This window comes from Felis catus, chromosome B2, assembly GCF_018350175.1.
Source record: "Felis catus isolate Fca126 chromosome B2, F.catus_Fca126_mat1.0, whole genome shotgun sequence".
NCBI lineage: Eukaryota > Metazoa > Chordata > Mammalia > Carnivora > Felidae > Felis > Felis catus.
Genome location: NC_058372.1, coordinates 106,910,836 through 106,933,480, shown reverse-complemented (window position 1 = coordinate 106,933,480; position 22,645 = coordinate 106,910,836). Strand labels below are relative to the sequence as shown.

At 40.2% G+C, this 22,645-nt stretch overlaps 1 protein-coding gene, 1 long non-coding RNA gene and 1 pseudogene across 7 annotated transcripts in view; 1 reads left to right on the top strand and 2 right to left on the bottom strand.

The window, feature by feature from the left end:
* LOC123385528 overlaps positions 1-10,859 on the bottom strand; it is a 52,411-nt gene extending 41,552 nt beyond the window's left edge. The window contains exon 1 of the long non-coding RNA XR_006598218.1: positions 10,356-10,859. This is a non-coding gene — a long non-coding RNA (uncharacterized LOC123385528). The remainder of the gene's footprint in view (positions 1-10,355) is intronic.
* Positions 10,860-18,141: 7,282 nt separating this feature from the next.
* LOC123385715 lies at positions 18,142-20,161 on the bottom strand (annotated as a pseudogene).
* A 707-nt stretch (positions 20,162-20,868) lies between these two features.
* Positions 20,869-22,645, top strand: part of MCM9 (minichromosome maintenance 9 homologous recombination repair factor) — a 109,777-nt gene continuing 108,000 nt past the window's right edge. For 5 of the 6 annotated variants that reach the window (XM_023254296.2, XM_045057960.1, XM_045057961.1 and 2 more), the window contains exon 1: positions 21,068-21,196. The gene's annotated coding sequence lies outside the window, so the exon portion shown is untranslated. Of the gene's footprint in view, positions 21,197-22,645 lie in introns of all 6 variants that reach the window. The other variant, XM_003986512.6, reaches the window with a different exon arrangement.

The following is a 22,645-nucleotide window of genomic DNA, read 5'->3' as shown; positions in this document are numbered from 1 at the left end:
GGCTGGCAAAAGCGGAGGGGCCTGACGGACTGTGTTCCAACAACAAGCACGACTTAGCGTCTGGGAGGACATAAGTTAACAGCTCTGCTCGGAAAGCGGGAAGGCTGGAGGACAAAGGGAGGGAGAGCTGCTGAGCCCCCGGACAACAGAGCTCAGTTTGGTGGGGAACAAAGGCGCTCGCCAGCGCCATCTCCCCCGCCCATCCCCCAGCCAAAATCCCAAAGAGAACCAGTTCCTGCCAGGGAACTTGCTCACTCCGAGCAAACACCCAACTCTGTGCTTCTGCGGAGCCAAACCTCCGGCAGCAGATCTGACTCCCTCCCGCTGCCACAGGGCCCCTCCTGAAGTGGATCACCTAAGGAGAAGCGATCTAAGCCTGCCCCTCCTGCCCCCGTGCACCTTGCCTACCCACCCCAGCTAATACGCCAGATCCCCAGCATCACAAGCCTGGCAGTGTGCAAGTAGCCCAGACGGGCCACACCACCCCACAGTGAATGCTGCCCCTAGGAGAGGGGAAGAGAAGGCACACACCAGTCTGACTGTGGCCCCAGCGGTGGGCTGGGGGCAGACATCAGGTCTGACTGCGGCCCCGCCCACCAACTCCAGTTATACACCACAGCACAGGGGAAGGGCCCTGCAGGTCCTCACCACGCCAGGGACTGTCCAAAATGACCAAGCGGAAGAATTCCCCTCAGAAGAATCTCCAGGAAATAACAACAGCTAATGAGCTGATCAAAAAGGATTTAAATAATATAACAGAAAGTGAATTTAGAATAATAGTCATAAAAGTAATCGCTGGGCTTGAAAACAGTATACAGGACAGCAGAGAATCTCTTGCTACAGAGATCAAGGGACAAAGGAACAGTCACGAGGAGCTGAAAAACGCTTTAAACGAAATGCACAACAAAATGGAAACCACCACAGCTCGGCTTGAAGAGGCAGAGGAGAGAATAGGTGAACTAGAAGATAAAGTTATGGAAAAAGAGGAAGCTGAGAAAAAGAGAGAGAAAAAAATCCAGGAGTATGAGGGGAAAATTAGAGAACTAAGTGATACACTAAAAAGAAATAATATACGCATAATTGGTATCCCAGAGGAGGAGGAGAGAGGGAAAGGTGCTGAAGGGGTACTTGAAGAAATAATAGCTGAGAACTTCCCTGAACTGGGGAAGGAAAAAGGCATTGAAATCCAAGAGGCACAGAGAACTCCCTTCAGACATAACTTGAATCGATCTTCTGCATGACATATCATAGTGAAACTGGCAAAATACAAGGATAAAGAGAAAATTCTGAAAGCAGCAAGGGGTAAACGTGCCCTCACATATAAAGGGAGACCTATAAGACTCGTGACTGATCTCTCTTTTGAAACTTGGCAGGCCAGAAAGAATTGGCACGAGATTTTCAGGGTGCTAGACAGAAAAAATATGCAGCCGAGAATCCTTTATCCAGCAAGTCTGTCATTTAGAATAGAAGGAGAGATAAAGGTCTTCCCAAACAAACAAAAACTGAAGGAATTTGTCACCACTAAACCAGCCCTACAAGAGATCCTAAGGGGGACCCTGTGAGACAAAGTCCCAGAGACATCACTACAAGCATAAAACATACAGACATCACAATGACTCTAAACCCGTATCTTTCTATAATAACACTGAATGTAAATGGATTAAATGCGCCAACCAAAAGACATAGGGTATCAGAATGGATAAAAAACCAAGACCCATCTATTTGCTGTCTACAAGAGACTCATTTTAGACCTGAGGACACCTTTAGATTGAGAGTGAGGGGATGGAGAACTATTTATCATGCGACTGGAAGCCAAAAGAAAGCTGGAGTAGCCATACTTCTATCAGACAAACTAGACTTTAAATTAAAGGCTGTAACAAGAGATGAAGAAGGACATTATATAATAGTTACAGGGTCTATCCATCAGGAAGAGCTAACAATTATAAATGTCTATGCGCCGAATGCCAGAGCCCCCAAATATATAAAACAATTACTCATAAACATAAGCAACCTTATTGATAAGAATGTGGTAATTGCAGGGGACTTTAACACCCCACTTACAGAAATGGATAGATCATCTAGACACACGGTCAATAAAGAAACAAGGGCCCTGAATGAGACATTGGATCAGATGGACTTGACAGATATATTTAGAACTCTACATCCCAAAGCAACAGAATATACTTTCTTCTCGAGTGCACATGGAACATTCTCCAAGATAGATCATATACTGGGTCACAAAACAGCCCTTCATAAGTTTACAAGAATTGAAATTATACCATGCATACTTTTAGACCACAATGCTATGAAGCTTGAAATCAACCACAGAAAAAAGTCTGGAAAACCTCCAAAAGCATGGAGGTTAAAGAACACTCTACTAACGAATGAGTGGGTCAACCAGGCAATTAGAGAAGAAATTAAAAAATATATGGAAACAAACGAAAATGAAAATACAACAATCCAAACACTTTGGGACACAGCGAAGGCAGTCCTGAGAGGAAAATACATTGCAATCCAGGCCTATCTCAAGAAACAAGAAAAATCCCAAATACAAAATCTAACAGCACACCTAAAGGAACTAGAAGCAGAACAGCAAAGGCAGCCTAAACCCAGCAGAAGAAAAGAAATAATAAAGATCAGAGCAGAAATAAACAATATAGAATCTAAAAAAACTGTAGAGCAGATCAACGAAACCAAGAGTTGGTTTTTTGAAAAAATAAACAAAATTGACAAACCTCTAGCCAGGCTTCTCAAAAAGAAAAGGGAAATGACCCAAATAGATAAAATCATGAATGAAAATGGAATTATTACAACCAATCCCTCAGAGATACAAACAATTATCAGGGAATACTATGAAAAATTATATGCCAACAAATTGGACAACCTGGAAGAAATGGACAAATTCCTGAACACCCACACTCTTCCAAAACTCAACCAGGAGGAAATAGAAAGCTTGAACAGACCCATAACCAGTGAAGAAATTGAATTGGTTATCAAAAATCTCCCAACAAATAAGAGTCCAGGACCAGATGGCTTCCCAGGGGAGTTCTACCAGACGTTTAAAGCAGAGATAATACCTATCCTTCTCAAGCTATTCCAAGAAATAGAAAGGGAAGGAAAACTTCCAGACTCATTCTATGAAGCCAGTATTACTTTGATTCCTAAACCAGACAGAGACCCAGTAAAAAAAGAGAACTACAGGCCAATATCCCTGATGAATATGGATGCAAAAATTCTCAATAAGATACTAGCAAATCGAATTCAACAGCATATAAAAAGAATTATTCACCATGATCAAGTGGGATTCATTCCTGGGATGCAGGGCTGGTTCAACATTCGCAAATCAATCAACGTGATACATCACATTAACAAAAAAAAAGAGAAGAACCATATGATCCTGTCAATTGATGCAGAAAAGGCCTTTGACAAAATCCAGCACCCTTTCTTAATAAAAGCCCTTGAGAAAGTCGGGATAGAAGGAACATACTTAAAGATCATAAAAGCCATTTATGAAAAGCCCACAGCTAACATCATCCTCAACGGGGAAAAACTGAGAGCTTTTTCCCTGAGATCAGGAACACGACAAGGATGCCCACTCTCACCGCTGCTGTTTAACATAGTGCTGGAAGTTCTAGCATCAGCAATCAGACAACAAAAGGAAACCAAAGGCATCCAAATTGGCAAAGATGAAGTCAAGCTTTCGCTTTTTGCAGATGACATGATATTATACATGGAAAATCCGATAGACTCCACCAAAAGTCTACTAGAACTGATACAGGAATTCAGCAAAGTTGCAGGATACAAAATCAATGTACAGAAATCAGTTGCATTCTTATACACTAACAATGAAGCAACAGAAAGACAAATAAAGAAACTGATCCCATTCACAATTGCACCAAGAAGCATAAAATACCTAGGAATAAATCTAACCAAAGATGTAAAGGATCTGTATGCTGAAAACTATAGAAAGCTTATGAAGGAAATTGAAGAAGATTTAAAGAAATGGAAAGACATTCCCTGCTCATGGATTGGAAAAATAAATATTGTCAAAATGTCAATACTACCCAAAGCTATCTACACATTCAATGCAATCCCAATCAAAATTGCACCAGCATTCTTCTCGAAACTAGAACAAGCAATCCTAAAATTCATATGGAACCACAAAAGGCCCCGAATAGCCAAAGGAATTTTGAAGAAGAAGACCAAAGCAGGAGGCATCACAATCCCAGACTTTAGCCTCTACTACAAAGCTGTCATCATCAAGACAGCATGGTATTGGCACAAAAACAGACACATAGACCAATGGAATAGAATAGAAACCCCAGAACTAGACCCACAAACGTATGGCCAACTCATCTTTGACAAAGCAGGAAAGAACATCCAATGGAAAAAAGACAGCCTCTTTAACAAATGGTGCTGGGAGAACTGGACAGCAACATGCAGAAGGTTGAAGCTAGACCACTTTCTCACACCATTCACAAAAATAAACTCAAAATGGATAAAGGACCTAAATGTGAGACAGGAAACCATCAAAACCTTAGAGGAGAAAGCAGGAAAAGACCTCTCTGACCTCAGCCGTAGCAATCTCTTACTCGACACATCCCCAAAGGCAAGGGAATTAAAAGCAAAAGTGAATTACTGGGACCTTATGAAGATAAAAAGCTTCTACACAGCAAAGGAAACAATCAACAAAACTAAAAGGCAACCAACGGAATGGGAAAAGATATTTGCAAATGACATATCGGACAAAGGGCTAGTATCCAAAATCTATCAAGAGCTCACCAAACTCCACACCCGAAAAACAAATAACCCAGTGAAGAAATGGGCAGAAAACATGAATAGACACTTCTCTAAAGAAGACATCCGGATGGCCAACAGGCACATGAAAAGATGTTCAGCGTCGCTCCTTATCAGGGAAATACAAATCAAAACCACACTCAGGTATCACCTCACGCCAGTCAGAGTGGCCAAAATGAACAAATCAGGAGACTATAGATGCTGGAGAGGATGTGGAGAAACGGGAACCCTCTTGCACTGTTGGTGGGAATGCAAATTGGTGCAGCCACTCTGGAAAACAGCGTGGAGGTTCCTCAGAAAATTAAAAATAGACCTACCCTATGACCCAGCAATAGCACTGCTAGGGATTTATCCAAGGGATACAGGAGTACTGATGCATAGGGCCACTTGTACCCCAATGTTCATAGCAGCACTCTCAACAATAGCCAAATTATGGAAAGAGCCTAAATGTCCATCAACTGATGAATGGATAAAGAAATTGTGGTTTATATACACAATGGAATATTACGTGGCAATGAGAAAAAATGAAATATAGCCTTTTGTAGCAACGTGGATGGAACTGGAGAGTGTTATGCTAAGTGAAATAAGCCATACAGAGAAAGACAGATACCATATGGTTTCACTCTTATGTGGATCCTAAGAAACTTAACAGGAACCCATGGGGGAGGGGAAGGAAAAAAAAAAAAAAGAGGTTAGAGTGGGAGAGAGCCAAAGCATAAGAGACTGTTAAAAACTGAGAACAAACTGAGGGTTGATGGGGGGTGGGAGGGAGGAGAGGGTGGGTGATGGGTATTGAGGAGGGCACCTTTTGGGATGAGCACTGGGTGTTGTATGGAAACCAATTTGTCAATAAATTTCATATATAAAAAAATATTATAAAGACAGCAATGTTTCCATCATTTACTGTACACATACAATGTGTTGAGGACTGTTTTAGGACTAGAGATATACCAGTGGGGGTGAAGGGGAATCCCTGCTCTGTGTGCTCCATGGACCTTATATTCTTGTGGGAGTATGTGTGCATATTTGTAAAAATGTTATACACATGCACATATATGATAAAAATAAGGAAAAAGCATGAATGTATGTTGTCATATGGGAGTGATAAGTTCCATGGAGCAAAATAAAGGAGGGTAGAAAGGAGTACAAGGCAGGGAGTGGGGCTGTGGAGTAGGCCATGGGGATGTGAACCATTCCAGGCTGGAGTAACAGAAAATGCAAAGTGCTAAGGCAGAAGAGAACCAGGAATATCTGAAGAAGAGCACTGTTGCTGTACTGGAGTGAGCACAGGAAGAGAATAATAGGATATGCAATAAATTAATGCAAGTTTTAAAAGCTTAAAAAGATATTTAAAGAATAAAGCAGGGGCACCTGGGTGACTCAGTTGGTCAAGTGCCTGGCTCTTGGTTTTTACACAGGTAATGATCTCACAGTTTTGTGAGTTCAAGCCCTGGGTTGGGCTCTCTGCTGACAGTGTGGAGCCCACTTGAGATTCTCTCTGTTTCCCTCTCTGCCCCTCCCTCTGTCTCTCTCTCTCTCTCTTTCTCTGTCATGCCCCCCCTTCAAAATAAATAAATAAACTTAAAAAAATTATAAAAGACTAAAGCAAAGTTACATAAAGAAATATTTTAGTCATAGGACAAAAATTTAATACAACATTCAGTCTCTACTATGTGAAAGACAGTGTTTTAAGAGCTTTGAAAGTAACAAAGATTCCTGCTCACATTTTAGCAGAATTTGAATTATTAGATAAAATGGAATACAAGAAGACACAAAATAGAACAAAACCAGAAAGAACTATTGTAATACAGTAAAATAATTTCCAACTATACAACTAGAAATTTATAGACATAAAACCAAGTAAAGGATTCAAAACCACAAAATTAACAATATGAAGGATCAAGTGGTAGAAAAACATGTTAAGTAGAGACATGATAGAAAAATTTTTAAAGACCGAAATTCAACTTCTGGAGATAAAAACTACAATGGCTGAGATGTAAAATAAACGGATTAGGATTAGCAGAGTAGACATTGCAGAAGATTAGTGAACATGCACACATAGAAATAGAAACTTTCCAAAATAAAAGAGGAAAAGGAGTCCAAACAAATTAACGGAATTCTCCCCGAGTCTGTAAAGCAATGTCAAATAGGATATAAAAATATGTATAATTGAGCATTCCCAAAGGACTGAGGTATAAGTGGTAGAAAAAAAACAGTAGATGAAATAAAAGCCAAAATATTCCCCAAATTTGATGAAAACTATGAACCCAGAGATCCAAGAAACTGAACAAATCCAAGGCACAAAAAATATGAAGAAAAATACATCAAGGCAAATCATAATCTGCTCAAACAGGTAATAAGGAGAAAATTTTCAAAGGAACCAAGAAGAAGGGTGTTATTTATTTACATTTTTTAAAGTTTGTTTATTTGAGTGAAAGAGAGCATGTGCTCGCACATGAGCGAGGGAGGCACAGAGAGAGAGGGAGACACAGAATCCAAAGTGGGCTCTGTGCTGATGGCAGAGAGCCCAACGTGGGGCTTGAACTCACAAACTATGAGATCACTACCTGAGCCGAAATCAGACGCTTAACCAACTGAGCCACCCAGGCACCCCAAGAAGGCTGTTATCTATAAATAAATTAAAATAAGGATGACAACAGACCTGTCACTGGAAACAGTGCAAGACAAAGGACAATACAGCAAGGTCTATTGAAAACAGTAACAATAATCAGTTAATCTACAATTTTATGCTCAGTAAAATTATCTTTCAAAAATATAGCTTATATCTAACAAAGCTGTGGTAATCAAAAAAGCATGGTACTGGCACAAAAACAGACACATAGGGGTGCCTGAGTGGCTTAGTCAGTTAAGTGCCCGACTCTTGATTTCGGCTCAGGTCATAGTCTCACAGTTCGTGAGATCAAGCCCTGCAATGGACTCTGCACTGACAGGATGGAGCTTGCTTGGGATTCTCTCTCTCCCTATCTTTCTGCCCCTCTCCTGCATTCTCTGTCTCTCAAAATGAATAAAAAATGTCTCTCAAAATGAAAAAAAAAAATCACATAGATCAATAAAACCAAATAGAGAACCCAGAAATGAACCCATGTTTATATGGTCAAGTAGTCTATGACAAAAAGGAGGCAAGAATACACACTGGGGAAAAGCTAGTCTTTTCAATAAATGGTGCTGGGAAAACTGGACAGCTGCATGTAAAAGGAAACTAGAACACTTTTTCACACCACTCATAAAAGTAGACTCAGAATGGATCACACACCTAAATGTGAGACCTGAAACCATAAAACCCCTCAAAGAAAAGAGTTACCACTTCTTTGACATCAGGCTTAGCAATTTTTTTCTAGACAGATCTCCTGAGGCAAGGGAAACAAAAGAAAAAACTATTGGAACTACACCAAAATAAAAAACTTTCACACATTGAAGGAAACCATCAACAAATGAAAAGGCAGCCTACTGAATGGAAGAAGATATTTGCAGGTGATATATCTGATAAGGGGTTAACATCTAAAATATATATAGTACTTACAAAACTCAACACCAAAAAACCAAATAATCTGATTAAAAATAGGCAGAGGACCTGAACAGACATTTTTCCAAAGACGACATATAGCTGGCCAAAAGAGATATGAAAATATGCTCAAAATCACTAATCATCAGGGAAATGCAAATCAAAACTACAATGAGGTATCACCTTACACATGTCAGAATAGTTAGAATCGGAAACAAAAGACATAACCATTGGCAAAGGTGTGAAGAAAAAGTAACCCTTAAGCACTGGTCATGGTAAAGTAAATGGGTGCACCACTATGGAAAACAGTATGGAGGTTCCTCAAAATATTAAAAATAGAAATACCATATGATCCAGGAATTCCACTACTGGGTATTTACCCCCCAAAAACAAAAACACTAATTCAAAAAGATACATGCACACATGTGTTTATTGCAGCATTATTTACAATAGCCAAGATATGGAAGCGAGCTAACTGTCCACCCGTAGACAAATGGATAAAGACGTGTATGTGTGTGTGTGTGTGTGTGTGTGTGTGTATGTGTGTATATGTGTGTGTGTCTGTGTGTATATGTGTATATATGTGTGTGTGTATACACACACACACACACAGACACACACATAGCAACAATATGGATGGGCCTAGACAATATTAGGCTAAGTGAAATAAGTCACAGAAAGACAAATACCATATGATTTCACTTATGTGTGGAAAATAAAAAAACAGATGGATAAACAAACAAAAAGCAGGAACAGATCCATAAATACAGAGAACAAACTGATGGTTGCCAGAGAAGAGAAGGGTGGGGAAGATGGACAAAATCAATGAAGGGGAGTGGGAGATACAGGCATCCTCTTATGGAGTGAATAAGTCATAGAATTAAAGGTATGACATAGGGAATATAGTCAATGGTACTGTAATAGCATTGTATGTTAGTAGACTACACTTGTGGTAAACATAGCATAATATGCAACCTTGTCCAATCACCGTTTTACACCTGAAATTAATATAACATTGTGTGTCAACTATAATTTAAAAGGATGTATGTTATATCTAGATATCAAATCATGTTGTATACCTGAAACTAATATAATGCTATATATCAATTATACCTCAATAAGAAAAAAATATATACATGACATTTTCAGGCATACAAAAGCTATATGCATTCATCACCAAAAGACCTCTACTAGAAGAAATATCAATGGCAGACAGACAAAAGAAAATTACATTAACGGGGCACCTGGGTGGCTCAGTCAGTTAAAGTGTCTGACATCAGCTCAGGTCATGATCTCATGGTTCATGAGTTCAAGCCCTGTGTCAAGCCCTGTGAGTTCAAGCCCTGAGCTAATAGCTCAGAGCCTGGGGCCTGCTTTGGATTCTGTCTCCCTCTCCTTCTGCCCCTTCCCCACTCACACTCTGTCTCTTTCAAAAATAATAAACATTTAGGGGCACCTGGGTGGCTCAGTTGGTTGAGCGTCCGACTTCGGCTCAGGTCATGATCTCACGGTCTGTGGGTTCGAGCCCCGCATCGGGCTCTGTGCTGACAGCTCAGAGCCTGAAGCCTGTTTCAGATTCTGTGTCTCCCTCTTTCTCTGACCCTCCCCTGTTCATGCTCTCTCTCTCTCTGTCTCAAAAATAAATAAATATTAAAAAATTTAAAAAAAAAAAAACATTTAAAAGAAAATTACATTAAAAAACACATGTGTAATTGAAGCCACCAAAGGGGAGAGGCAGAGAAAATATTCGAAGAAATAGCGGAAGAACACTGGAAATCATAATATATCAGTAAATATATATGATTACTTTCTTGTTCGTTATTTAACTCTCTCTAAAAGATAATTGAGACCTTCAGTTTCTAGTCAGCATTTAAGAAGCCTGAAAGTTGCCACTACATCCTACAAAGTAAAAACATGAAAAGCTAAAACAATCAACAACTCTTCTTAGATCCATAAAAAAAACTGAAGTCACAGAGCAAACTACTGCCCCCCAAACTGGAGAAACAATAGGCTGATACAGAGAATCACAACTTACCAGAGCAGAAACTGAGCTGAAAACCTCCACAAGAATGGATGCCAGGGTAGGTAAACTTCAATTGTAATTGATGAATTACTGGAGGCTTAGTGTGGGCAAGTCCAAAAAGATATAAACTTCAGAGGGGTCTACTCACACTTCTGAGAGTTTTACATCTAAGAATTCATGAGGTTTTCACAGCGAATATTGGAGAAAAATTCCTTTGTTCTTCCAACGGGGTTTGGGGAAAGGGAACCATTTTGAAAGACCCCAGAGCATTCTGTTTTCTGAAAAAGTTCTGCCCTAGGTGAAACTAGTTAACCAGAGCCTAACCTGTTGGGGTTTATTAGAGCCTAATTGACCTGGGGGAAAAGAAACATTCAACTCCACTTGGCTCTAGCCTTTCAGAGGAAGGCAGGGAAATACACAACTCCAGCCTACTGTAACCATGCTGTCCCACCTACAGGAGGTGGGGACTGGGAACAAGTGAAGTTCACAGTCCAGAGGCAAAAAGCTACCTAGAGCCAAGACCTAATTATAGGACTATCAAACACTCCCCCTCCCACCCCACGCCTTACCACCACATTACTAAAGGCCTATTTACGGCAATTTAACCCAGCACATCGTATCCATCTTTCAACAAAAAATTAGAAAACATACTAAATGAAAAACACAGAGTTGAAAAGAAACAGAGCAAGCATTAAAACCAGCCTCAGGTATGGCAGGGATGTTGGAATTATCAGACTGGGAATTTAAAATAACTATGATTGGGGTGCCTGGGTGACTCAGTTGTTAAGCTTTATCAGTCTTCAACTCAGGTCATGATCTCACAGTTCGTGAGCTTGAGTCCTGCTTCGGGTGAACACGAGTCCCACTTCTGGTAAAACCCCCCGGATGAGCCCCGCTTCGCTCGCTCTCTCTCTCTCTCTCTCTCTCTCTCTCTCTCTCTCCCTCTCCCTCCATCCCTTGCTCACTTGTGCCCTCTCTTTCTCAAATAAATAAATTAATTAATTAAATAACTATGATTAATATCCTAAGGGCTCTAATGGATAGAGAACATGCAAGAACATACAGGAAACATAGGCAGAGAGGTAGAAATTCTAAGCACCAAAAAGAAATACTAGAGATTAAAAACTCTGTAACAGAAATGAGGAATGCCTTTGATGGTCTCATTAGTAGATCATATGCAGCTGAGGAAAAAAAAATCTCTGAGCTTAAGGATATGTCAACAGACATTCCAAAAATGAAAAGAGAAAAAAGTCAAAGCACCCCCAGGATATCTAAGAACCGTGGGACAACTACAGTACATGTAACATACATGTAATGGGAATACCAAAAAGAGGGGAAAGACAAAAAGAAAAAGAAGCAATATTAGAAGAAATAATGACTGAAAATTTGCCCAAATTAAAGTCAGACACCAAATCAAAGATCCAGAAAGCTCAGAGAATAGCAACCAGGATAAAAGTCTAAACACTACACACAGGCATATCATTTTCAATCTATAGAAAGTCAATCATAAAGAAAAATTCTTCATTGGTGTCAGAGGAGAAAAAACACCTATAGAGGATAACTATATTCAACTCCTCCGCAGAAACCATGCAAGCAAGGAAAGAGTGGAATGTGAAATATTTATGGTATTGAGAAAAAGCCCGCACCAACCTCAAATTCTGTACCTTGAGAAATTATCCTTCAAAAGTGATGTAGAAATAAAGACTTTCTCAGATAAACAAAAATTGAGAGAATTTGTTGCACACCAACCTGCCTTGTCAGAAATGTTAAAAGTTCTTTAGTAAGAAGGAAAATGATATAGCTCAGAAAGTCAGATCTATAAAAAGTAAGGAAGAGCACTGAAGAAGGGCTACGTGAAGGTAAAATAAAAACTGTTTTGTTTTTTAAAGTTTATTTATTTATTGTGAGAGAGAGAGAACATGCGTGTGTGTGGCAGGTGGGGGAGGGGTAAAGAGAGAGAGGGAGAGAGAGGATGGATGGATCTCACGACCATGAGATCATGACCCAAGCCGAAATCAAGGAGTCAGCCGCTTTACTGACTTAGCCACCCAGGTGCCCCTAAAACTTCTATTTTTCTTATTCTTAATTGATCTAACAGATAACAGTTTGTTAAAAATAATAATAGAAACAATGTATTTGTGTATGCTTGTGTCTTAAAAGCTTATATAAACAAAACCAATGACTGGCAATGCTTCAAGAGATGAGAGGGAAGAAATAGGATTACTTTGTCACAGTTAAGGTACTCGCACTACCCTAGAAATGATATAGTGCTATTTGAAAATGGACCTGGATAGCTGTAAATGCATATTGCAAACGCTAGGGCAACCAAAAAAAAAAAAAAAAAAAAAGTTAAAAAAAATAAAGGAAGCATAATTGATTTGCTAAGAAAGGAGAAGAAATGGAATCACGTAAAATGCTCAATTAAAGCCACAAATGGCCGAAAAAATATGGAAGACAATAAAAGGTACAAAGGCAACAAACAGAAAAGATTAATAAATATAGTAGATTCCAATCCAATTACATCAATAATCACTTTGAGCATCAGAGGTCTAAATATATGAATTAAAGGCAGAGATTGTCAGGGCAGATTAAACAAAACAAGATGTAACTATATGTTATCTAAAGAAATCTATTTTAAATATAAAGACCTATAGATTAAAAGTAAAGGGATGGCGATGGGCATTGAGGAGGGCACTTGTTGGGATGAGCGCTGGGTGTTGTATGGAAACCAATTTGACAATAAATTTTATATTTAAAAATAAATAAATAAATAAAATTGTTTTAGTAAAAAAAAAAAAAAGTAAAGGGATGGAGAAAGATATACCATGCAAGCATTAATCACAAGAAAGCAGAAGTAGCGATATTAATTTCAGACAGAGCAGACTTCAAAGCAAGGGAAGTTATCAGGGATATAGAGAGGCATTACATAACAATAAAGGGGTCAACACTCCAAGAAGACATATGTGTATGGTCCTCAGAATATACGAGGCAAAAACTGATAGAACTGCAAAGAGAAATGGGTGTATCCTATTGCAGACTTCAACATCCCTCTATAGAAATGGACAGCTCCAGCCCACAGAAAATCAGTAAAACCATGATGAACTGTACAGACTACTTTATCCAACAGCAACAGATTGCTTCTGCTGTTACTTCTCAAACTTACATGAAGCATTCACCAAGACACAACACATTCTGAGCCATAAAACAAACTTTAACACATTTAAAAGAATGGATATCATACAATGTCTTAGACCACAATGGAAGTAAACTAGAAATTCATAAGAGAAAGAAGACTACTAAATCACAAAATACTTGAATATCAAGCAACACACTTCTGAACACATGGATCAAAGAAGTAATCTCAAGAGAAATTGTTAAAATACTTTGAACTAGAGGGGCGCCTGGGTGGCTTAGGTGTCTGACTCTTGGTTTTGGCTCAGGTCATGATCTCACGGTTTGTGGGTTCAAGCCCCACATCAGGCTCCATGCTGACAACACAGAGCCTGCTTGGGATTCTCTCTCTCCCATTCTCTCTGGCCCTCCCCCACTCACGCTCTCTCTCTCAAAATAAATAAATGAATTTAAAAAAAAATTTTAAAAATAAAAATACTTTGAACTAAATGAGAATGAAAACACAATTAAAATTTGTGAGATCCAGCCGTAGCAATTTCTTACTCGACACATCCCCAAAGGCAAGAGAATTAAAAGCAAAAATGAACTACTGGGACCTTATGAAGATAAAAAGCTTCTACACAGCAAAGGAAACAACCAACAAAACTAAAAGGCAACCAACGGAATGGGAAAAGATATTCGCAAATGACATATCGGACAAAGGGCTAGTATCCAAAATCTATCAAGAGCTCACCAAACTCCACACCCAAAAAACAAATAACCCAGTGAAGAAATGGGCAGAAAACATGAATAGACACTCCTCTAAAGAAGACATCCGGATGGCCAACAGGCACATGAAAAGATGCTCAGTGTCACTCCTCATCAGGGAAATACAAATCAAAACCACACTCAGGTATCACCTGACACCAGTCTGAGTGGCTAAAATGAACAAATCAGGAGACTATAGATGCTGGAGAGGATGTGGAGAAATGGGAACCCTCTTGCACTGTTGGTGGGAATGCAAATTGGTGCAGCCACTCTGGAAAACAGCGTGGAGGTTCCTCAGAAAATTAAAAATAGACCTACCCTATGACCCAGCAATAGCACTGCTAGGAATTTACCCAAGGGATACAGGAGTACTGATGCATAGGGCCACTTGTACCCCAATGTTCATAGCAGCACTCTCAACAATAGCCAAACTATGGAAAGAGCCTAAATGTCCATCAACTGATGAATGGATAAAGAAATTGTGGTTTGTATACACAATGGAGTACTACGTGGCAATGAGAAAGAACGAAATATGGCCTTTTGTAGCAACATGGATGGAACTAGAGAGTGTTATGCTAAGTGAAATAAGCCACACAGAGAAAGACAGATACCATATGGTTTCAGTCTTATGTGGATCCTGAGAAACTTAACAGAAAATCATGGGGGAGGGGAAGGAAAAAAAAAAAAGAGGTTAGAGTGGAAGAGAGCCAAAGCATAAGAGAGTCTTAAAAACTGAGAACAAACTGAGGGTTGATGGGGGGTGGGAGGGAGGGTAGGGTGGGTGATGGGTATTGAGGAGGGCACCTTTTGGGATGAGCACTGGGTGTTGTATAGAAACCAATTTGACAATAAACTTCATATATTGAAAAAAAAAAGAAAAAAAATAAAATTTGTGAGATGCAGCAAAAACACTGCTTATAGCAAAATTTATAGCATTGAATGAATATACTAAAAAAGAAGAAAGATCTAATATCAGTCATCTAAGATCTTCACGTTAGGTAAACAGAAAGAAGAAGAGCAAATTGAATCCAAAGTAAGCAAAAGAAAAGAAATAATAACAATTAGAGCAGAAATCAATGAAATTAAAAACAGGATATCAATAGAGCAAACCAACAAAACCAAAAGCTGCTTCTTTAAAAAGATTAATAAAGTCATTAAGCCTCTAGCCAGACTAAGGGAAAAAAGAGAGAAGACACAAATTTCTAATATATAAAAAAAAAAAGAGAGGATATCACTAATGATCCCTTAGAAATTAAAAGGATAATAATGAAATATTACAAATAACTTTATGTCCATAAATTTGATAACCCAGAACAAATGGACCATTTGCTTGAAAGATACAATCTGCCAAAATTTACAGATGAAGAAATAGATAATCTGAATAGGTCCATATCTATCAAACAAATTGAATCAACAATTAATAACTTCCCCAAACAGAAAGAACCAGGCATACTTGAGTTTACCAGTGAATTCTACCAAACATTTAAGAAAGAAGCTATACAAATTCTCTAAAATCTCTTGCAGAACACAGAAGCAGAGGGAATATTTCCTAATTCAGTCTTTCAGGCCAACATTACCCTAGTATCAAAATCTGACAGAGACACTACAAGAAAAACAGAGACCAATATCTCTCATGAACATAGCTGCAAAAATCCTCAACAAAATATTTGCAAATTGAATCCAACAATGTATAAAAAGAATTAGGCACCATACCCAAGTAGGATTTATCCAAGGTATGCAAGGCTGTTTTCAACATTTGAAAATCACTTACTGTAATGCATCATATCCACAGGCTAATGAAGGAAAATCATGGGATTATATAAAGAGAAGCAGGAAAAGCAACTGACAAAGTCTAACTCATTCATGATAAAAATCCTCAGCAAACTAGAAAGAGAGGAAAACTTCCTCAACTCAATAAAGAACATCTACCAAAAATCTCTACAGTTAACATCATATTTATTAGCGAGAAACTTGATTTTCCACTAAGATCCGGAATAAAGCAAGAGTGTCCCCTTTTTTTCAACATCATCCTAGAAGGCACTGTTAATGCAATAAAAAAAGAAAAATAAAAATCACAGAGATTGAGAAGGAAAAAATAAAACTGTATTTATTTGCAGATGACATGATCATCTATGTAAAAAACCTGAAAGAATCTACATATAAAACTTCTAGAACAAATAAGTGATTACAGAAAGATTGCAGGATACAAATATGTGGAAGTCAAGTGCTTTCTTATATATGAGCAATGAACAAGTGGAATCTGAAATTAAAAACATACTACCATTTACATTAGTACCCCCCAAAAGGAATACTTAAGTATAAATCTAACAAAATACATGCCAAATCTATATGAGGAAGACTATAAAATTGATGAAAGATATCAAAGAACTAAGTAAATGGAGAGATAGATATTTCATGTTCATAGATAAGAAGACTCAAAATTGTCAAAACATTAGTTCTTGATCTATAGTTTCACCCCATCCCAATCAAAATCCCGGCAAGCTATTTTGTGGATGTTGACAAAAAGATTCTAAAGTTTATATGGAGAATAAAAGACCCTGAATAGCCAATTCAATATTGAAGGAGAACAAATTTGGAGGACTGACACTATCTGACCTCAACACTCACTATAAAGCTACAGTAATCAAGACAGTGTGCTATTAGTGGAAAACAGACTAATAGATCAATGCAACAGAATAGAGAGCCCACAAATAGACCCACATATAGTCAACTGATCTTTGACAAGAGAGCAAAGGCAATACAGATCTTTGACAAATGTAGCAAAAACAGTCTTTTCAACAAATGTTACTGGAACAACTGGACATCCACATGCACACATACACACACACAGGTCTTAACACCCTTCACAAAAATTGGAGTAGATCACACACCTAAATGTAAAACACAAAACTATAAAAGTCCTAAACACAGGACAAAACCTAGATGACTCTGGGAATGGTGATAACTTTTTAAATACAATGTCAAAAGCACAATACATGAAAGAAACAATTGATAAGCTGGATATAATTAAAATTAAAAATATACTCTGTGAGAGACAATGTCTAGAGAAAAAGTAGATAAAGCCACGGACTGGGAGGAAGTATTTGCAAGACACATCTGATAAAGGACTCTTAAAACTCAATAAGTCAGGGCACCTGGGTGGTTCAGTCAGTTAAACATCTCTTGACTTTGACTCAGGTTATAATCCAAAACCATGATCAGATTTGTGGGATGGAGCCCTATGTTGGGCTCTGCGCTGAGGGATAGAGCCTGTTCGGGATTCTGTCTCTTCCTCTCTCTCTCTCAAAATAAATAAATAAACTTAAAAAGGAGAAAAAAAACCTCAACAATAAGAAAACAAACATCCTGATTTAAAGACTGACAAAGACCTGAACATACACCTCATCAAAGAAGATATACAGATGAAAAGTAAGCACATGAAAACATGTTCACCTTTGTATGTTATCAGGGAATTACAAATTAACACAACGAGATACCACTACATGCTTACTACAATGGCCAAAATCCAAAATACAAACAACACCAAATATAGGAGAGGAAGTAGAACAACAGAAACCCTCATTCATTGCTGACAGGAACGCAAAATTGTACGACCCCTTTGGAAGACATTTTGGGGGTACTTACAAAACTAAACATACCCTTACCATAGGATTCACTCAATAAACAATCATGCTCCTTGGTATTTACTTACCCAAAAGAGCTGAAAACTTATACCTACACAAAAACCTGTACATGGATGTACATATTGGTTTTATCCATAACTGGCAAAACTTGGAAGCAACCAAGATATCCTTTAGTAGGTAAATGGACAAATAAAGTGTGGTATATCCAGATAATGGATTATTATTCACCACCAAAAAGAAATGAACTGTTAAGCCATGAAAAGACATGGAGGAAACTTAAGCGTATGTTACTAAGTGAAAGAAGACAATCTGAAAAGGGTAACTACTGTATGATTTCAACTACAGTTGACCCTTGAACAACACAGGGGTTGGGGTTGACTCCCCCATAGACATTAAAAATCCGCATATAACTTTTGACTCACCAAAAAGTTAACCACTAATGGCCTGTTGACAAGAAGCCTTACTGATAACATAAACAACACATATTTTGAATATGCTTTATATATCGTGTTACTATAATAAAGCTAGAGAAAATGTTATTAAGCAAATCATAAGAGAAAATACACTTACAGTACTATTTTAAAAACCCACATATAAGTGGACCCAAGCAGTTCAAACCTGTGTTGAGGGTCAACTGCATATGACATCCTAGAAAAGGGAAAACTATGGAGGTAATAAAAAGATTAGTTGTTGCTAGAGATTAGGTAGGAGAGAGGGATGAATAGAGCAAAGAAAATTTTCAGGGCAGTGAAACTATTCTGCATGATACAGCAATGGTGGATACATGTTATTATAATACATCTGTTAAAACCCATAGAATGTACAACAACAAGGGTGAACGAGACTGTAAACAATGAATTTTGGGTGATGATGATGTGTCAGTGTGTGCTCATTAATTGTAACAAATGCACCGCTCTGGTAACAGTATGTATGTTGATGGTGTGGGAGGCTGTGGGGGGTGTGGGGAATATAGTTTAGTGGAAGGGTTATATGGGAACTTCCTGTAATTTCTGCTCAATTTTCCTGTGAACCCATAACTGCTCTTAAAAATTGTTTATTAATTTTTAAGACTGTTTGAAATAATAAATGTAAAAAGATCAATAGTTCTATATACTAGAAAGGAACAATCAAAATTTGAAATTTAAAATATCATTTACATAGCATCAAAAACTATGATTTCCCACTTCCCAAGAGTTTAAGGATAAACCTGAGTTAGAGACAGATGTAACAAAAGATTATTGTTTTTTGTATTGTTTTGCAAACCACAAATCTTTATTGCAGAAATCTGGGCAAAGTTCCCCATTGGTGGCCCCCATTGAGGGTGGACTGGGGCCCTCTGTCCAGAGCTTGTCAGGAAAGAGGTAGAAGGAATATGTCTGGGCCCAGGGCCTCAGAACTGTGAGATGATGTTGGGTGCCAGGCTGCAGATGAAGCCTCTATCATCCAGCTCCACATTCAGAGACTTCACTATACCATCCTCTACCACCATGGAGAACCTCTTGAGCAGTGGATTTCCAAAGAGAGATACCAATGAATCAATCACCTAGTAACAAATCTGTCTCCTTCCTAAAGGTCCCAAGGGAGTCAGCCAAGAGCCTAACCTTGTCTCCAGAGTTGTGAGCTTGTCCCCACTCTTCAGCTACAAAGACATCATTAACACGCAGATATGCTACCACCTGGACCCCCTTGGCCTTCAGAGCTTCAGCCTGATGCATAAACCCTGGCAGGTGGATCTTGGAACATCTGGGGGCAGTCGGGAGGGGGTGAAAAGGCCCTAGGGACTCCAAATAGCACTCTCTTCTTGCCCTTGAACAACTGTGTTAGGTTCACCTTGTTCCCAGGTTCCCCTTCAAAAACCATCATGGAAAGGATGGCGACCCACTCTGAATGGGGCCATGGCTGAGGTGGCACTTCTGAAACTGTAGGCCTTGCCAAGTGTCCACTCCCCACTGGTTGCTGGCATCCTCTTGCTCTTGCTGTCACTGATGCTACAGATTCAATGGCAGCAGCCCAGGCACCCAAATGAAAACTGAACCTGCTCCGTTGTCCAGAAGGCACAGCCCAGCCAGTGGCATGCCCATCCCAGAAGCTACAACTGCTATATCAATTACATGAATAGAAATTATATGGCAAATAAATGGAGGTTACTTTGTTCAAAGGTCATATGACTCAATATCATCAACATGTAAATTCTTCCCATATTGACCCATATTCTGTGCAACCCCATTAAAGATCCCAGTTTTTTTCTTTTAAAGATTTTATTTTTTAAAGTAATCTCTACACCCTACATGGGGATCCAATTCACAACCCCAAGATCAAGAGCCCTGTGTTCCATCAACTGAGCCAGTCAGGCGGCCCAAAAATCCCAGCTTTTTAATAGAAAATGACAAACTGGTTTTAAAATTCATACAGAAACACAAGAGCCCCCAGCCCCGCCCAGAGAAACACAAGAGCCCAAAAAACTTGAAAAAGAACAAAAATCGAGGCCAAACTCTGATTTCAAGGCTCATTATAAAGCTACAGTGATGCAGATAAAATAGCGTTATTGTAAAGTAGGCACATAGATCTGGCAACAGAAAAGTCTTAGACCCGCACAAACAAAATCAACTGATTTTTGACATAAGTGCAAAGGCTTTTCAGTAGAATAAGTATAGCTCTTTCAACAAATGGTGATAGATATCTATATGCAAAATGTTACCTAGTATCCATACCTCGCATCATATACAAAAATTAACTCAAAAGGGCCATAGACCTAAGCTATAAAACCTTCATCCTAAAACTTCTAGAAGACAACACAGCAGAAAATCGTTGCAACCTTGTATTTGCCAGTTCTTAGACCAAAAGCACGACCCATACAGGCCATGTGAGTCCTCGCATAGCCCCCCTCTTCTCACTCCACCTGGGGCGGGAGGCTCGGCCTAGCCCCGCCCTGGAACTCATCGGGCCCCGCCTCGGCCCTCCTGGCCCCTCCCAGCCCGCCCAGCTCCACCGTCTCGCGTCCCGCGGCACCAGGCGGGGTGCGCGCCCTCCCGCTTCTCCACCCGGAAGAGCCTCCTGAACGGCGAAGTCGAGGCGGCGCGCGGCTCGGCGTCCGTCTGGTGCGCGGGCCCGCCAAGCAGCCGGCGCGGCGCCTACTTCACCCAGGCGCCAGGAGGACCCGTCGGAGCCTGCGCGCCCCCGCGGCCGGCGACGCCTCGAGCGGCCGGCGCACGCGCCCCGCCCCGCCCCCAGCGGCCTCTTCGCGCCCCCCGCCGCCAGGCCCGAGCTCTCCGCGACCCTCAGCCTTGGGAGCAGCGCGCCCCGGTGACTTCTAACACTGCATGTCCGCCAGTAAGTGACAACTGCTGCCTCGTTTCACCGTTACTATTTTTTTTTTCTCCCGCAGTTCGTCCCAAGTCTCTCCCACATCTGGTTAGTTCCCAAACTATTCAACTCCGGGATTTGTCGGGCGACCGAGGTGCCCGGTTGCCGAGCCAGGCAGTGTCAGAGACCTGCCGAGGTGTTGTAGGGCAGGGGCTGCGTCCAGAGACGGAAGTATGGAAAGCAGTCCTCTGAGTACGACCCGGCTCCGTGTTCGCCCAGCGCACACGGGGAGCGGGGCAGGCGGGCGGGGAGGAGGCGCCCACAAGACGCGGGCCGCGGGCGAGAGGGGCGGGTCTTAGGACGCGGCGCAGCGGGGACCGACGAGGGGGCGTGGCTCCGGGTGAGTGCGGCTGCTTCTCGGCGGGCGGGGATTCCCGGTGGTCTGGCTGCAAGCCGCCGCTGATTCGCCCTGCTGGCACTTGCCTGCGCTTCGCTTGGTCCAGAGAATGAAGTAGCACGTGGTTGTATTTTGCCCCGAGCTACTCAATAGGTGAAAGGAAAGGGAACTTGAAAATTGTAGAACAGTAAGAGTGGGCATGTTTATAGGGTTAGCAAACTGCTTAGAAACAGTTGAACAGTTTTGCGCAGGTTTTGAAAGGGAATGCTGTTTTCAGAAAACATGCTATTTCAAAAAAAGACTAGGCGAAATTTAATCTGACTTTAATTTGAACCATGCATTCTGCAGCTACCCCCTCTCTGCCCTATGTGGAGCTGTCTTTTAAATTGCTAAACTGTGACTTCAAATTTAATATGTATTTATAGAATCTTAAAGATTGTCTTGTAGCAACTCTTGGGAGTACAGTTTCTCTGTTTTTTTTTTTGTTTGTTTTGTTAAAATTTTTTTAATGTTTATTTATTTTTGAGACAGAGACAGAGCATGAACAGGGGAGGGTCAGAGAGAGAGGGAGACACAGAATCTGAAACAGGCTCCGGGCTCCGAGCTGTCATCACAGAGCCCGATGCGGGGCTCGAACCCACAGACCGTGAGATCATGACCTGGGCTGGAGTCGGACGCTTAACCAACCGAGCCACCCAAGTGCCCCCAAAATGTAAATTTCTAAAGCGAATCTGTTAACTATTCAAGTCAGAACTAGCAATCCACGGGGGCACCTGGGTTGCTCAGTTGATTAAGTGTCTGACTTCAGCTCAGGTCCGATCTCGCACTTTGTGAGTTGGAGCCTCGAATTGGGCTCTGTGCTGACTGCTCAGAGCCTGGAGCCTGCTTTGGATTGTGTCTTCCCCACCCCTGCCTCATTCTTTCTCTCTCAAAAATAAATAAACATTAGAAAAATTTTTAAAAACCCTGGTTATCCATGTATGTTCCATTCATGTAGCCAAATACACATGAATATGGTGTGTGTGTGTGATAAGAGAGAAGGATACATTATTTATATGAATAAAATCTAGAACCAGGGC